The sequence below is a fragment of the Physeter macrocephalus genome, chromosome 16 (assembly GCF_002837175.3).
Source record: "Physeter macrocephalus isolate SW-GA chromosome 16, ASM283717v5, whole genome shotgun sequence".
Classification (NCBI taxonomy): domain Eukaryota; kingdom Metazoa; phylum Chordata; class Mammalia; order Artiodactyla; family Physeteridae; genus Physeter; species Physeter macrocephalus.
Genome location: NC_041229.1, coordinates 89,031,211 through 89,050,373, shown reverse-complemented (window position 1 = coordinate 89,050,373; position 19,163 = coordinate 89,031,211). Strand labels below are relative to the sequence as shown.

Sequence of the window (19,163 nt, the reverse complement as noted above, 5' to 3'; positions counted from 1 at the left end):
TGGGGATGTTAAACTAGTTTAGAAACTATCTTTGATGATTCTTTGTCTTGCCTGAGATTCTGCTCTCTGCTCCTAACCTATTCAAGCCTACTTATCTCTTGTCCCATGTCTGTTGCACCATTTGAAATTAGGATAATTTGACAAGGTTTTTAAAAAATATATAATACATATTTTAACGTTATACGTATTTTTAAAATAAAATAGAAGGAAACAAAAACATCAAAGTACCAAAAAAGCCTTATGAGAGAACCCTTCAGCCCTTGTCTGCACGTCCTGCTTTTCAAAAGGCAAATTTGAACATTCTTTACCGTGGCAAACTGAGCTCTTCATAATCAAGCTCCCTCCAAATTACTCTATACAATCTCAGAATTCTAATGCAATTGTTCCCAAACTTGAGCAATTGAGTAATACCTACTCTCATGTGAATCTCCTTTGTTTTTATGTAAAACCCTAGGCAGCACGCTCTGCTATTATGACTGCATAGGTCTAGAATAGGGCCCCCAAATTTGCATTTTTAACATTCACTCTGGGAGATTCGGGTGCAAATGGCTGCCAATCCTGTCTAAGACTTATTTTTCTTGGCCTCATCACAACTGCCTCTGTTTTACTACTCTGATTTCACACATGCTATTTCCTCTATAAAGAAAGCACTACTCAGCTTTTAAAAACATATTCCTAATAATCCTTAAAGACTAAAATATCAGCATTGATAAAATTTGCTTGAAGGTAGAGAGGAAAAAAATTTTAAAAAGGTTTCTCTTACCTTGAAAAAAGGTTTCTCTTATCATACGAGCCCACTCCTTTAAAAATCTAGAGTAAAAAAAAAAAAAAAAAAAAAAAATCTAGAGTAAAAACAAAGGGAATACTTCTAAGAACATCAATTTTTATTTATTTATTTATTTATTTTTATTTATTTTTTTATTTTTCGGTACGCGGGCCTCCCTCTGTTGCGGCCTCTCCCGTTGCGGAGCACAGGCTCCAGACGCGCAGGCTCAGCGGCCATGGCTCACGGGCCCAGCCGCTCCGCGGCATGTGGGATCCTCCCGGACCGGGGCACGAACCCGCGTTCCCTGCATCAGCAGGCGGACTCTCAACCACTGCGCCACCAGGGAAGCCCCAGTTGTTTTTTTAATAATCTTTTTGAATTTACATCTCTTTTCTTAGAGGCCCCAATGCTGCATCAGGCACAGTAGAGGGAAAAATAGTAGAAAATAGTCATAGTCTTAAGGAACCCATTACCAAAGATTAAGACAAAGTATCCTAGAGAATAGAAATGTACTTAGTTAATGCCTAAGCTTTATGTTATACATCTGTCTTAAGTCAGGGTTCTCTGTAGAAATACAACTAATAGGAAATATATAGTATCTCTCATATGTATATGAGAGAAAGCACATGGGCAAGCACATTCAGTGGGCTAAAGACAAACTGATCCTTAAAAAAGGTAGAAAGCAATTATGGTAAATTTACCCAGACTACATCAGGGAAAACTGAAGATACAGAGATGTCCATGGTAAAGCTTGATAAGATAGAACATGATGATCATACAAACATACTAGACCTGGAAGCAGAGATGAGAAATGGAGTTTGGTAAGGGTTGGTGAGGGAGGGAGTAAAGAAAAAGAACAAAGTCTTCTGTGCATTTTTTAATCAGGTTTTTTTTTTTATTGAGTTGGATGAGCTCTTTATATATTTTGGATATTAACCCCTTATCAGACATCATTTGCAAATATCTTCTCCTAGTCAGTAGGTTGTCTGTTTTGATGGTTTCCTTTGCTCTGGAAAGGCTTTTATGTTTAATTAGGTCCCATTTGTTTATTTTTGCTTTTGTTTCCCTTGCCTGAGGAGATAGATCCAAAAAAATATTCCTAAGACTTATTTATGTCAGAGTGTACTGCTTATGTTTTCTTCTAGCAGTTTTGTGGTTTCTGGTCTCAGACTTATGTCTTTAATCCATTTTGAGAAGAAGATCTGAATAGACATTTTTCCAAATGACATACAGTTCGCCAACAGGCACATGAAAATATGTTCAACATCACTAATCATCAGGGAAATGCAAATCAAAACCGCAGTGAGATATCACCTCACACCCATCAGAATGGCTATTATCAAAAAGACAAGAAGTAAGAAGTGTTGATGAGGATGCAGAGTAAAGACTACCCTGGTGTACTGCTGGTGGGAATGTAAATTGGTGCAGCCACTATGGAAAACAGTATAGAGGTTTCTCAAAAACATAAAAATAGAACTACCACATGACCCAGCAATTCCACTCCTGGGTATATATTTGAAGAGAATGAAAACAATAATTCAAAAAGATACATACACCCCAATGTTTATAGTAGTATTATTTACAATAGCCAAGATATGGAAGTAGCCTAAGTGTCAATTAAGAGACGAATGGCTAAAAAAGATTTGGTGTATAATATATATATATATACACACACACACACACACACCTATATCTGTGTATACACACACACACACACACACACACACACAGGATGGAATATCACTCAGCCATTAAAAAAATGAAATTTTAACATTTGTAACAACATGGATGGACATGGAGGGTATTATGCTTAGGGAAGTCAGACAGAGAGACAAATATTCATGTTTTCACTTATATATGGGATCTAAATTTTTTTAAAAATGAATGAATATAACAAAAACAGAAAAGGACTCAGATACAGAAAACAAACAAGTGGTTACCAGTGGGAAGAGGGGTGGGGGAGGGGCAAGATGGGGGAGGGGATTAAGAGATACAACCAGTAGGTATAAAATAAGGGATGTAATGTATAGTACAGGGAATATAACCAATATTTTATAACTTTAAATGGAATATAATCTATAAAAGTTTCAATTCATTATGTTGTACACTTGAAACTAATACTGTAAATCAACGATACTTCAATTAAAAGAAAGAACTCGAAAAAAGATAAGAATAAGGAGGAGAAGGGAAAAATGAAAGAAGGGAGATAGGAGGAAAGAAAGGAGAAAGGGAAATATAATGTACAAAATACGGATAAAGACAGTTGAGGAAAAACATAGCCCAAGGAAAGGAAGTAAATTTAAGCAATGCTTAAAATTCTAGACCAACTTTAAAAGAATGAGACGAAGATTTTTACAAAGTTTAAAAAGAGATCAGGGGGCTTCCCTGTTGGCGCAGTCATTAAGAATCCACCTGCCAATGCAGGGGACATGGGTTCAATTCCTGGTCCGGGAAGATCCCACATGCCATGGAGCAACTAAGCCCGTGCACCACAACTACTGAGCCTGTGCTCTAAAGCCCGCGAGCCACAACTACTGAGCCCACGCACCACAACTACTGAAGCCTGCACGTCTAGAGCCTGTGATCCACTACAAGGGACTCCACTGCAATGAGAAGCCCGAGCACCGCAACGAAGAGTAGGCCCCACTCGCTGCAACTAGAGAAAAGCCTGCACGCAGCAATGAAGACCCAATGCAGCCAAAAATAAAATAAAATAAATTTAAAATAAATAAATTTAAAAAAATAAAAATAGAGATCAAAGATGACTTGACTTTAACCACAGAGTTACACAAAAAGTCAGACGGCAAAGCTAAGGAAATGTTTAAAGTAAGCCTATCACAGAATAAACAAGAAAAATAATTTGAGACTGGCGTGTCTGCAAGTATAATTAGTTATAAAAGGCCGAGGTGAACATATATGCAGAGAAAAATGACACAGATTAAAGCAATTAGAAAAAAGATATAAATTGGGGATAAATACCTATGTGTGTATATATTGCAGGAAATTTCCCCTGAGATCAAGAATTTAGTGAGCACCTCATCAGAGCGTGTGATAACAACAACAACAGCAAAATGTTAGTAGCGAGCAACACTGGGAAATACACCAGGTTAAGTTATAAAACTTCATGAATAAAGGACAAATTTCTCGAAGTATACAGGCAAGGGAAGCAAATCACTAACAAGAGAAATCAGACTGGCCTCAGACTTCCCTACAACCACATTCAATGACAGAAAATAACATTGTTATGGACACATTTCTGAAAGGAGAAAAAAATATCACTCAGGAATATTCTACCCATTCAAGGTGTCATTCAAATATAAAGACAACAGACAGACATCTCAAACATTCTAGAACGCTAGAAATATTAGTACCCCTGAATTCTTTTAGAGAAAAAAAAAAGATGGAATCCAGCAAACCAGGCGATCAATAAAAATAAAGAATGAAAATGCATAATAGGGGTGGTGGTGACCATTAAATCTAGTAAATGTTTTGCTATGACTGAACATCTGGGGAATTGTGGTTGCAGAACAGATGGTAAATTTTATAAATTCTAACAGTTTAAATATTGTAACTAACAAACACTAGGATGACGTGAGGTGGAGAAGTAAAAGGAAGTGTAAGAATGCTAATCACCTTTCCTTCAGAGTAGAGAATACACTGATGCTACCTAAAACTGAAAGACATAAAGATCAGAGATCCCAACCAATTAATATTCTTTTCTTATTCATATAGAAAACTTACAGGAATGAATCTTTTTTTGGAAGGAAAAAATCTAAAGTTCATTAGTTTTTTTCCCATTTCAAATGCTTTTTTCTCTCTGCCAAATTCAAGTGAAAAAACTTAATTTAAAAAATATATCTATATATACCTATCTCTACATATATCTGTTTCTATATGCATACACACAAATAGATATATCTGGAAGGATATAAAAATATTAACAGCAGTGGGATTTTTGATAATTTGGTGCTTTATAATTTTGTGTATGGCTAGAATTCTCTTATGATCCTATGTCATCTTGATGGAAAAAGGCAGAAAGCTTTAGTGACATATGAAATCAGTTTGTAGTTTGGTGGAAATATTTCTAGTTTTTTGTTTCCCAAGTACTGTAGAAAGATTGAGAGAAAATGATAGCATTTGTTTCAGCATGGGAAATATTTGTCCTCCCTGTAGCATCCTCACTAGAACAAATGAACGAAAGGCAGTGTGGAATGGTAGCAAAGGGTATTGAAGTGACAGCTTTGAGAAAGAGATCCCTGATCTAGAATGGCCAATAATAAACTACCTGGCACTGTTTATTTATTTAATTTATTTATTTTTGGCTGTGTTGGGTCTTCGTCACTGCGCACGGGCTTTCTCTAGTTGTGTTGACAGGCTTCTCATTGCAGTGACTTCTCTTGTGGAGCACGGGCTCTAGGCACGCAGGCTTCAGTAGTGTGGCGCATGGGCTCAGTAGCTGTGGCTCACGGGCTCTAGAGCACAGGTTCAGTAGTTGTGGCGCACAGGCCTAGTTGCTGTGCGGCATGTGTGATCTTCCTGGACCAGGGCTTGAACCCATGTCCCCTGCACTGGCAGGCGGACTCCCAATCACTGCACCACCAGGGAAGCCCTACCTGGCTGCTCTTAACTGTCCATTCACACTTTGGAGCCTGGAGATCCTGGTTTTGGACACATAGTTGTTGATTAATAAATACCCACTGAGTTGTTCTGCATAATAAATTCTAAGGATTTTTCTTACAGACAGCTTATGGCAACAGTCAACTAAAGTCAATAAACTTTAATTAAGAGCTGAACTGCATTCTAGGTGCTGTTTTTTCCTGAAAATGTGTACATGCCAAAAGTGCAAATGTCCAAAGAAATTGCATGATTAGAAGCAGGTAGGAAGGGCTCTGTGCCATATGGAATAAAGAGCAGTATGAAATCCCTATAAACTCTTTTTGCTTATTCATGATAGATTTCCAGCATTTCAGATAGTTTAATTTTGTTTTTTACATAATTGAATAAGATTGAGGCTAAAATCTACCACAATCATGATGCCAAATGTTTTCATTCTTTATTTCTATCATACTACCATTAATATTAGCTGTTCGATTTTTTTCCATTTCCCTCCCATTTAAATAAAACAAAGACAAGATGCAATAAACGCAAAGTTTAAGCAACACAGCTGAAACTGAACAATTGATTCCACAGTTGGTGCCATCTTGCATGAGCCAATATATAAAAGTCAAATTAGAGCCAAAAAAAGTTTCAATAAAGAATATGAATATGCCAAGTGTACCGAAGTCAAAAGTACAATATTCAAGGACCAACTCTAACCCAAAGAGCACCAGAAAGCTTTAAATATCCTTTAAATTTGTTGAAATAGGGACTTTGGAAGTGTGATCACCGAAGGCCAAAGAAGAGTGAAATTGTCATGAGTCATTACAGCTATGGAAAGGAGACTGTTAGCCAGAGATACAACCAATAAGCTAAAAGGTCATAAGAAAACATTCTAAACTCAATCTGAAATGAAGGGAATGAAGGCTTTCCCTATAACTGAAACACAGGAAAATTTAAATAAATTATTTAGACCCTGGAAAATAAGCCTATAGCAGTTGTAATAGCATATTCACTAGAAAATTTGACAAACATCTCCTCTTCTACTCTGTTGCCTCAGAACCATATCCCTGCCCCTCCCTCCAGGTGAACTTACAGAAAACCACAACTAACCATATCCTGTAGCTGTGTTCACAGCACAGAATGAGAGAGCCTAACCACAAGGAAACTGGTGCAAGCTGGTTCAGCTCCAAAACTGGGACAAAGTTGCCTGGCAGCTCATTACCATCTCATTGGAATAGTAAGATCTCCCCTGCCCCTCCTCCAACCATGATGGTTCAGCCCACTTCTGATCCAGATGCCAAAGGCCCATACAAGGGCAGAAAAGAGGTGGCACCCCAGTTCCAGGAAAACTATTCCCAGGAAATCAATGCATGTGCCTCCCCCTCATTAACCTTGCCCTTAAAATCTTGCCTTAATCATCCCCTCAGTGAGAAGTTGATTTGCGAACCAAGCTCCTGCTTTCCCATTCTTTGGCCACTGAATAAAGACTGTGCTCTTTCCACCTCAGTATTGACTTTGTTATTGGTTATATGAATCCAGATGGGAAAATGAACTTTCCCGGCCAATGCACAGGGCCTCAGCTGGACTAGGGCACAAGAGGGGTTCCATATGACCAATTCAGTAACAACTCCATGCAACTACCCTTTCTTTCAACATGAGGATGAACATTTGCAGAAAAACTTTATTGCAAATGTTTTTTGTATTGTTATCAACTTGAAGAAATTGCCCTGTTTGGAATTTCACATCTGTAGAAATCATTATGTCCCCAGAAGAGAAAGGTAAGAAATAAATAAGATTTCATATGAGCTGAATATTTTCATGCAAATATCTCTAGTAATATAACAGAAGGAAGAGAAAGTGGTGGAAATATGGTAAGTACATAGAGTCAACTGTCTGGAAATAAAATGTTTGTCAAAAGCCAGTAGTAGTCTGAAAATTCTTCTATCAAGGCAAGAAATAGAAGGGAGATAAGGTGTTTATATACAGATTTGGTAAATGGTGCAATCAGGAGCTGTTTTGATATTAAATCATTTATGTTATTGCATTTGAAATATTTAACTGTCTAGTACTTAGCAGAGCACATTTTATTTTGTAATTTGATTTATGGTTCTTACTATTAATTCAGACCACGTGAGATTTAATCTTTGGAAAATCCTTGGGAATTTTAGGACTTGGGAGAATTACTGAAAGTTCTGTGCCTCAGTTTCTTCATTTGTAAAGAGGGAATAACAACAGTATCTCCCTCACATGGTGGGAAAGGTTCAACGAAACAATAATTAAACACGTAGAATGATGTGTAGCACAAATGTTTTATAAAGATTAGCTATTATAACAATTGATTTGTAATCTACCTAACAACAAGGCCAACAGATATCTAGCACTCATGTGCTAGACAAAGATCTGAGTGCTTTACATATATCAGCTGACTTAATCCTTTCATAGCCTATGGGCTGGGCTCTATTGTTTTCCCCATTTTACAGAAGAGGAAATTGGGGACAGAACAGTTATGCAGATTGCCAAGAACCTAGATTCTTAATCATCTATTTGATTCTCAATTTTGGCCACACTATTAGACTCACCTGAGGAGCTTTTAATAGTCCTGATTCTCAGGTTAATTGGTACCCTAACCCAATTCAATCAGAATCTTTAAAATGGGCCTCTGTTTGAAAAACTCCCTGAATTACAGCATTAGGCTATACAGTCATCCCTCAGTATCTGCAGGGGATTTATTCTGCGCCCCACCTCTCCAACCTGCTGCAGATACCAAAATCTGTGGATGCTCAAGTCCCTAATCTAAAATGGCATAGGATTTGCATATAACCTACACAATCCTCCTGTACTTTTTTATTGCGCTATAATTGATTTACAGTCATCCCTCAGTATCTGCTGGGGATTGGTTCAAGAGTCCCCCATATACCAGAATTCTCAGATGCTCAAGGAAATTTCCATCCACGGTAGGCTGAATCCCAGGATGCAAAACCCATGAATATAGAGGGCTGACTGTATATTTATTGAAAAAACTTCGCGTATAAGTGGACCTGTGCAGTTCAAACCCGTGTTGTTCAAGGTCAACTCTATATTAGTTTCAGGTATACAACCTAGTGATTTAATATTTTTATATACTACAAAATGATCACCATGGTAAGTCTAGTTACCATCTGTCACCATACAAAGTTATTACAATATTATTGACTATGTTCCCTATGCTGTACATTAGATCCCTGTACTTACTTTTAATACCCAATACGATATAAAGCTATGTAAATAGTTGTAAATACAATGTAAATGATAGAGTTAAACAAAAATCTAAGTCTAAAGAGGCATCATACCCCAAAAGTGGTATAAATTGGGAAAGGAAAAAAAAAACTTTGTCTCAATCAAATACTAAGAAAATCTGGTAAAATTGGGGGTATGGAGTAGGTTAATGAGAACAAATTAGTTACTCAGGTTAAAAAAAAAAATTACACTTGCAGGATTATACTGATCTTTGAGTAAGATCAAAGATTATATCTTTGATCTTACTCAAAGATCAAACCCCAAACAGATAATATATGATGTATACAAATAGTTTTTAGGGCTAGAACATACCCTACCTTCAAGAGTAAACATCTTAATACATGATCCAAAATACTGTCAGTAATTTGATAGTTTTCCAACGATTTACAATTCAAATTTTAACCTTTTCATAATTTTTTAATAAAATATTTCTCATCTAGTCTATATGTCCCACTTAAATCTGACTTTTATAAAATGAAGATCAAAACAGCCTATGATAATGCAATCAGATAACAGGGAAAAGGAGATTTCTTTTCCCTCTTTTCCTACCAAGGTGAATAAGGTTAAACTCAACTTTTACAATTCCACCAAGCTATCCTTACCTGTTTAGAACATTCCTTTATCTCCTGTGTACTTCTACAAATATGCTAAAACATTATTGGATATGCTGCTAGAAAAGATAAAGCGTTTATGTGAAAATATTACTTTACATTGTAAACAAAGGATCTTTTTTTTATGATAGTACAGATGTAGGGTAAGAATATGTATTGTTTTGTAATTATTGCCAAAGCTTCTCCTAAGAGTTTAGTGCAAGGCAATAAAGAAGGAATAAATAAACTACATTTTAAATGGAGAGCTATTTCTTTCAAGTTAAATTTTATATCCAAATGTCTCTTCCTACTCCTTCTTGCCTCAGACCTTCCTTAAGACCCAAGGACTCTTGTAATTAGGAGGCATCTTCATACAAACTTAAATCATAGATGCAATAATTCTGTTAGATCTACTTAATTTCATAAATTCTGCTTGCTGAAAGCCATGGATGGTTGGAGATAGAAATGAAATAGAGTACAGCTGCAGGGGTCCATTTAGTACCATCTGGTTTTCATTCAGAATGCATTGATTATCTAGTCCCTCACACCTGCTATACATCCTTAAAGCCTCATGAATACACCCTGAAAGTTAAGGGAGAAAATAGCATTTTCTCCCATCCTTTTCTTTGTCCCTTACATCATCCCTAAAGTTACCTCCCACACAGTGTTTTGGACACTACATAATATCTAACTTCTGGAATTCTTTTTTAAATTAAGATCTGTTACCTGAAATATTCTTTTGTTGTCATCCTAAGAGGGTACTTGCTCATAATGTAAGGTCACTGAAGGGATCAGCAGAAAGAAATTGTATGGGAACTTCCCATATCTACTAAAGCAGAGAATCCTGAAAATACAGCTGTCCTTACTGTCACCCCCAGCCTACCCTGAGTTTCCTATTTGGGAGATTGATCCTCAGCAGGAGAGGTGTAGGGTTAGCTGCCATAAACCCCCCTCCACTACAGGAGAGCTTCCAGCTAAGGAGACTGTTCACTAGTATCAAGATGTAAAGGACCCATAGAGCCTTCCATACTTTCCCAGTGAAGTCCTAGTTACCACCACCCCTTTTGTTAAGCTGATATATAAACCCTTAACTCTGTCTATTTCGAGTTCCTCACTACTGAGTAGTCCCACGTTGGTATTCAACTTTTCTCCTATTAATCTGCCTATTGTCAGTTAATTCATAGGACTCCAACCACAAGACCTACATTGATAGAGGAAAAGTTTTTCTTCCCAGCATAACAATCCCACACAGATTCTTGATACCTATAGAGGTTTCTGGAGGAAAGAAATCTAGGACAAATAGATGATTTTTCAGGGTTTTTCAAAACACCATAAGGAGTGCATGAGTTCCCCCCAAATACTTGAATTCTCTGTATTCTGGAAATGTAGGCCATAGCCCAACTTATGATATTTTGATGTAGCAAATCTTAGTGGGATTTATATTCTATCACTGCCTCAACTGACAATTGGTCAGAACTAACAATTGGTTTCAGCCACAAGTCAATTAAGTTGCAAAGAACTAGAGAAGAGGTAGAAGAAATTATTGTCAAACCCATTTACTCGCCTTGAGAAGGTGGAAACATGCTCCTTAAAAGTGTAGGGTTCACACATGACAGCCAATTGACGACATGTTTAAAACAGCCTAAATTCTAGCCTTGGCTAGATCATTTAGATTGAGTCAGACAAAACGATTTTTAGCCATTAATATAATCAATTCATTTCAACTAATTGTTACCAGCATTATACAGTATGTCCCAAATATTGCATAGGACTTACTAATACTAAAAAAAAAGTCATTGTTTATCTGAAATTCAAAGTAAACTGGGCATCCTATATTTTATCTAGCTGTTCTATTTTTTGAGTTCTCTGGACCACTGCAATGTGGAGATAGGGTTAAAAGTTACTACAACATACTATGTCTACATTTGTTTATAATATCCTTTTTTCTTATTGTGTTGTTCACATGATTCTTCTCTGGGGACAAGAGAAAATAGCAGAGTATGAACAAACCTTAAGCATCAGACTTTTACTGGGGCAAAAATAACTCTCCGTAACCACATCATAAATCACTACTGAATATAAGGAAAGGAAACTTCAAGGACTCAAAGCATTAATTGAACATAAGCACAGTCCCACCTCTAATGCCTACATAACTATTAGTCATTTAGCAAAGTTCTGAGGGAGTGGGATATGGAACTTACATAAGAAAGTTACCCTTCTCTTTTCAATATGAAAAAGGAAGGATACAGGAGTGTTAGATCATACCACTCAAAGTGTGGTTCATCGAACAGCATGATCAGCATCACCTGGGAGCTCGTTAGAAACGCACACTCTCAGGTTGGAACACATTCAGACCCACTGAATTAAAATTGTTTTAACACGATCTCCAAGTGCTTCATGTACAAATTAAAGTTTGGGAAGAACTGCTGTAGATAATGAGATCTAAAAAGGGTAAATATGGGCAACCAGGGTCACTGAAAAGAAGAAAGAAGACATAAAGTAGTAAAGCCTTTCAAATGCAGATATTTTTCCTTTGGCCAATATCTACAAGCAGCAGGTAGCCCCTAGTTCCTGTGAACAGATGAGTTGCTCAAGTGAAAGATTTAGTCTGTTCAAGCTGCTATAACAGAAATACCATAGACTGGCTGCCTTAAATAACAAACATTTAGTTCTCACAGTTCTGGAGGCTGGGCAGCCCAAGGTCAAGGCAACAAGGGTGGACTAGGCGTCTAGTGTGATCACGCTTCCTGGTTCAAAGAGAGCTGGCTTTCTTCTCACTGCTGTTTCCATCCGTGGCAGAAGAAACAACGAAGCCCGGAGGCATCTCTTTTATAAGGACACTAGTTCCACGCATGAGGGCTCCGCCCTCATGACCTCATCACCTCCTATAGGCCCCACCTGCAAATACGATCGCAGTGGGAATTAGGTTTCATCATGCAAATTTTGGGCGACAAAAATATTCAGTCTCTAGCCACATCCCTTGACCCTCCAGACTCAACAAGCCTAACCAGTTGAATAAACTAAGGCCAGCTCACTGCCATTTATATACTACTCTGAAAGAACCTGGGATATAAGCCAGCACATTTGAAAGAATAACATCGGGCACTTTCTAATCAAATTTAAATCTTATATAAACAAGTAAACAAGTAGATATGATTATTTCAGGTACATCAGAAAAATCTGCAGCCAGGATGCCAGGTCAACCTTGTTTTAAGTACATACATATTGAGAAAAATCTGATCTTAACTACATTTATTTGAGAAATATCTCTACTATAATATATGATGGCCATAAGAATGCCAAGGACAAGTATATATTTAATAGGGTTTGTAATCTCATCACTTTAAAATTACCTTGGGGAACATTGCCAGTCTTCCTACCAAGGACAAGAAATATCAATATGTATAGTAGAATTAAATCATATTTTACTGAGATATATTCATGTTCAGTGTTCTTAAAGTGTTAGTGCAGATCTTTCCTAAGCAATTCTGACGACTTTCTAAGTTATACCTCTTTGTGAGTCCTGCCTAGCAAAGGAGGTACAATGATTCAGAAAAAAAGAAAGAAAAAAGATTAAGTCAATATTCAAATAACTGTCCCATTTATCAAAGGGGGAGGGGAAGATAAGGGAATTGGTTGGGTCAGTTGCAAAATGGAATTTGCTAATTAATTGATTTGTGATGATTAGTATGGCTGAACCTCTTCCCTCATTACTGTCAATCCAGACAAAAGGGATAGTTAGAATGTGATTGGATTAAAGCAATATATGCTCTGGAAAGATTGTACTCCTGTGCTTTCTGGGACAATACAAGTGTATAACAAAACTGTCACAAGAAGCATGCTTCTTTTCAATTTCAGCAGGAAGTGATAGGCATTTATCAAAGAAAATTGAACTGAGGCTGTTGCCACAGAACCAGAGAGAAATTAGATTCAAATGATTTTTACCAAGTAGGCCAAAACCCTCTGATAAAAACAAATCTATTATCTCTGCCTCGCCTTGTTCCTTGCAGGCAGAACCAGGTCTTTAAAGAGCAGTTCCTTTCCATATGGCCACTGATGAGGGAAGAAGCTTCTCCCCAGCGTGGGGAATAAATGTCCATCTGTCTATGCCAATCAAGATTATTTATTTTCCCTTGCTGGTGATTGGTTTAGAAATAAGGTATGTGACACCATTCTGAACCATGAATGTGATTCTGCTGAGAGCCTATAGTTTTGTTTACTTTTAAATAGAGATATACAAAGAGAGACTTCTATTCCTATCTCTGGATGAAATTATCTGCACAAGATACTTGGAATTGCAAAAAGCCATCTTAGGGCCATGAGAGAAGATAACCTGATCAAACAAACCAACATTGTAAAGTTGGCAGAGAGAAAAAATGAAAAGCACCTGGGTCCCTGATCATATAACCAAGTCTTTGAATAAATTAAACCTGGAATCACTTAATTTATTATATAAGATAACAAAGCTGTTTTGAGTTTGATTTCTTTTACTTGCAGCCAAACTTTCTTAGGCACTGAAAAACCACTAGCCAGAGATTCTATTACTCATATCCCATCTATTTTAAAGAGACACATCACATCTTTACACAGACATGTTACTACTCACAAAATGTGTCTATACTCAAACAAAGGGAAGAATGGCTTGCAAACTTAAGGCTTTGTGTTATTTCATTCAATGCAGAGTATACCTCTACTGTTTCCTTCTGTGATGTGTAGGCATCTACATGCTATGCTACTTCAACTTACATCCTTGTGAGTTAACCAATCAGAATTTAAAATATCAAGATGATTTTCACCTAAAACATTATCTCCACTGAGGTTGATTCTCCCTGGTTTCCTGGTCATTGTATATGATATTCCTTCAGACTGCCCATAACTATCATGAAGGACTCTAGGTTGCAAGTAAAAGTCTCAACTAAAAAAAGAGAATTTATTGGCTCACAAAATCTAGGTGCTCTAATTACATCAGCTAGGAGCCTGGTTTCTCTCTGATTCTCTCTTCTGCCTTCAGGCGCTACAAACCTTCCCCTTTAACCAAACCAGTCTCAACACAGCTGTCCCCACTCTTGCTTCAGGGTAGAAAAATGACTATAGAAGTTCTCAACCTCAAATCCTAACCTCTTAGCACCTAGGGGAAGAGAGGAAGCTCCTCTTTCTCAAAAGACTCAACATACATCTCACAACTCATTGGCTCTGATTTGTATACAGCAATTGGTTAGGTTAAAAAGAGGGAGTGCATCAAATGGTGTAGACTAAATCATTGTCGACTCCTGGAAGTAGAGTGAGGTTAATTCCACCTAAACAAATGGGTTAATGAAGAAAGGGAGACATCCAAAAGGAGGACCATGGTCCTAGAGAGGAATGGATGCTGGGGAGGCAAAAAAATAAGTAACCATTATACCATGGAGAAATTAGCATGGATTATATAAAGAGACCAAGCATGCAAATGAGTGAAATTTTATTTCAGTTTATTATTCTCAAATCTCACTGTTTTTTATATCTAATTACTACCTAATCAGTTTAGGGACAAAGGTCACAGATTTGACCTATGGGGATTAGACAAATAACTCTATAGAAAAATCACATACACTACGGTACAACTCTTGAGTTCCAAGGCCTGTATTTAGCAGGTTGATTATTCACTGCATATATTTTTATTTCCTTTCTAACATTAAATTCCATCTCCACAACACCCACAATATCTGTCACTTGTTTTATTTTGAAAACATCAGAAAATAACACACAAAAGAAATTTCAAAGAAGTTTAAATGTACTTTTGTCTATGATTAAATCTTGTGCACAAACCTTCCCCCCCGCTTTTTGTTTCTCTCTAACACCTCTACTTGGCTGATTACTAGCTGACTGGGGGTACAAAAGGAGAGGAAATTTTAAATAGAAATATTAGTTTTTAATGCCCACAGTTTCCACATAGTAAATTTTCCTCTCATATTAAATACTTGCACGACGTATTCAGCTATGACCCATTTAGCACCACGTTATACAATTTTGAGCTAATTGTACCTTGTTTCCTATATAAGATTACCACTGTGTTATGTCATCCATCTTATTGTAAGTTTCTGCTCCTTTGAACAATGCAGAGTAAAAAACAGCACAGAAACGCAGGATATGACTCTCATTATCATTACTATACTTTAGTAGTTTTAATGAGGTAGGGCTTAGTAATTCATAATAAAGATTATGCAATTTTCAACATTGCAATTTTAAAAGTGGCTTAGTATCTGCTCAGTTTACCCAAAGTTATATCAAATAGGCCTCACGTTATAACCTTCAGGTAAAAATTCTAACTATTCATAGCAATATCATGAGAAAATCATAATCTGATGCATTAAGAATATTAAGAATCATTGGGCTTCCCTGGTGGTGTGGTGATTAAGAATCTTCCTGCCAATGCAGGAGACATAGGTTCGAGCCCTGGTCTGGGAAGATCTCACATGCCGTGGAGCAACTAAGCCCATGCGCCACAACTACTGAGCCCGTGCCACAACTACTGAGCCCACGTGCCTAGAGCCCATGCTCCACAACAGGAGAAGCCACCACAAGGAGAAGTCCATGCACTGCGACGAAGAGTAGCCCCCACTCGCCGCAACTAGAGAAAGCCTGTGCGCAGCAACGAAGACCCAACGCAGCCAAAAAATAAAAATTAATTAATTTTAAAAAATCATTAAGACCCAGCCAATATATTCTATTGTAATGGAACTGTATTTCACTAATTGATCCATTCAGACATTTATGCAAGGATTCAGGCATACTCTAACTTAGGCACTGTATATACAAAAGGTAATAAGACACACACCTTGCATTTAAAGAGTTCACTATTTAACCACGTGCTTAGGCAATTTATTAATTTAAGGTGAGTTTCTCAACTTCTCTGTGTCCCAATTTCTTCAGCTATCTAGTACAGATGATAATAGTACCTACCTTGTAGGCCCATTGTGACATTGAAATAAGAAACTACACACAACATGCTAAGAACAGCTCTAGCAAACTAATATGCACTCATTAAATATTAGCTGTTATTTTTAGTATAAGAGAAGAAAGATTACAAAATAATTACAAGTTCGGTTAATTTGTTCAATATATTCTGAGTGCTATGTTCCAGTCTATGTAAGTCTACGAGAATAGAGCAAAGAAAAAGACAGATACATTTTCTGCCCTCATAGGCATCCAATCTAATTCAGGTATGAAAGCAATCATAATAATATTCAAAGGAAAGAGTACAACATGAAAGAGACAATATAAAATATATTGAATACCTTGTACATTCCACACCTTATGCCAGAAACTTGAGGGAAATAATCTCATTTTATTATTTCATGAGGCACAGCTCAAACGGTGGCCCAACCTTACACATTTTGTAAAGAGTAAAACCAAGATCCAAATACAGATCTATTTTCTAAACTCTCTTCTGCAATGGCCTCTTAACTCCCAGAAAGCAATTAGGGTAGTTGGGGAAGTCTTCACCAAGAAAATAAAGAGCTTGGAAAGATCACTTTGAAAAATAAGTTTGAAGTAACTAACTGACATTATTATTTCCCAATATGTGTTCTGCAGAACAATATTTGCATAAGATATTGATATATTCAGTCAACGCTGAGAAAATAGCAGTGGTGGTATAGTTTTTTAATCTCCTTGAACCTCATCATAAGATCAAAGCAACTAGGAAAACAAAACCAAAAACCCATAAAAAATTATATTAAAAACAAGGAGCAAAGTATCCCCATGACTCAATAATATGAAGGGGCAAAAAACATCACCAACTATAATGCCTGCATGGTATCAGCATCCATGTGGGAGGAAACAGGGAAGAAACTGAGTGTGATGAACCAAAGTATCAGAAAACCTTAAAATTATCAGTAGAGTCTCAATAGTGGGCCAACCTTCTGAACTAAGGAGTGGTTTTACACGCTCACAGGTGAGTAGAAGGAGTCTGTGGTAAAGTCTGAAGGACTGAAGCAATCTGGGTCTTAAGCACTCTCTAAACCAATCTGCCAGAGGCCCCGGGACAAACAGCAGCCACAGAGAAACTTTTTTTTGGAAATTGATTTGAAATTGAACAAAACCGAGGCAATAGAAGAAGAAAGAGAGAATGTCCAAATAAAAGTGGAGAAAAGAATAAGGAAATCTCTCAAGTATGAGAATATGGTTCAAGACTTCACAAAATAACAGAAGAGGTTAAAAACAGCTTTTATGACCAACTTCTCCCTTCTAAAGGAAACAGGATAAAAGAATGTAATTAAAACATAATCAACAGAAATACCTGCAGTGAAATATTTTTAAAAGGTATTATAACAAAAGAGAATACGGATTAGAATAACATCCCTACAATTAAGTCATGCCAGCAAGATCTGCCTAGAAATTGATGAAAATTGCAACCCAATATTTCCAAATATATAGAAATATATAAAGAAAAACCATACAAAATATGGAAGTACAACATAAATGATAAACAGTAAAACTCAAAAATGGGTTTTAGAAATCAATAAAAAACAGATTTTTTTTAAAAAAAGAAGTCTAAACCAAAAGGAACACAAGAGCAAATGAACACACATACACACACACACACACACACAAATGCTTCAAGAGAAATAGAAGCTGACAAAAAACTTTTTAAGTAAAAATATAAATTTAAATATTAAATACTTTGAGGAAATACCAAATATAATAGGTAGAAAGAGAAGGTTCAACATATGTATAATTTGTGTTCCCACAGAAGAAAACGCAAGCAAAACATCAGAACAAGTATTACCTGAAATATATATATGAAACTACATATTGAAATATATTTGTATCTTATATATAGTATATTCATATATCATTTTATATGAATAAAATATATATTCACTTATATGAAACTACATACCTTCACATATATATGAAACTACACATTAAAAAAATGAATTATAAAATCTGTTATAGTTTCACATTGTTTAAAAAGTCAAATGGACTCATTACTTCCTCTGCCTTTGAACTAGGGAAACTATAAAAAATTTAGTGTCTCTCTGGATTATAGGATGATGAAAACCATGAATTACTGATGGTCTTTAAAGTTGTAAGTATAAATTAAAGTAAGATTAGGTTCTCATTGTGTCTGATCTGACACTGCACACTTAATCCCTGCAACCTGCCAATTTCACAACACTGGCACCCAAAAATACTTTAGATCCAGAACTCTCCAACCCTTATATCATTCTATGCAGTGCTACCTAGGCACCCAGGGCATTATTTCCCTCAATCTTAACTTCCCTGGAAAGTATTTTCTGCTACTTGGCCACACCCACCCCACCTGGATAAGGCTTCTTTGAGCTGGTCACCCCAACTCTCTTCCTCAAGCATCCTTATCCTCTGGCTCACTCCATTTTTAGCAGCTCTACATAAAAACATTGCTTACCCCATTCTTAGAGCCCATGGGATCTTCATCGTAGTAGTTCTCTGAGCTGGTTCTCCCTTGAGTAGGAGATTCCATCAGGCCCAAGCAGGTTACCCAGTGGGTAGATTGAATAGGAGCTGGTAAAGCTCCACACTGCCACATCTTTCCAAAAGATCTAAGAGTGGCACAATTAAGAATTTGTCCTGCATGTGAAACGTGTTATTTGTGATTACTCTGCCACGTGTTGTAGCTATTCATTACCCATGAGAAATTACCTAATTTTTTTTTCTTTAATTCCATTCGAGGGGCTAATTTTAAGCTTGAACTGCTCACTCATCCTGAAGACTATCATCCACATATGTAAAGCATTATCCACAGAATATGTACCATTTGGCAATATTTTTTTCCTTTCATGTCAAGTCTACACAACAACAAAGTCTTTATTATGCAAAGGTTCTGATAATTTTCTTTTAAATAAAGCGATTTAGATCTTGCTATGCTAAGAGTACAGTAAAAATGGCGAATTTGATTTGCTCTATGGTTG

General features: G+C 36.7%; 1 pseudogene; it reads right to left on the bottom strand.

Annotated features, from left to right (window-relative positions):
• The window catches only part of LOC102988819 (suppressor of SWI4 1 homolog), a 154,131-nt pseudogene extending 135,350 nt beyond the window's left edge, over window positions 1–18,781 (bottom strand).
• Window positions 18,782–19,163: the final 382 nt, after the last annotated feature.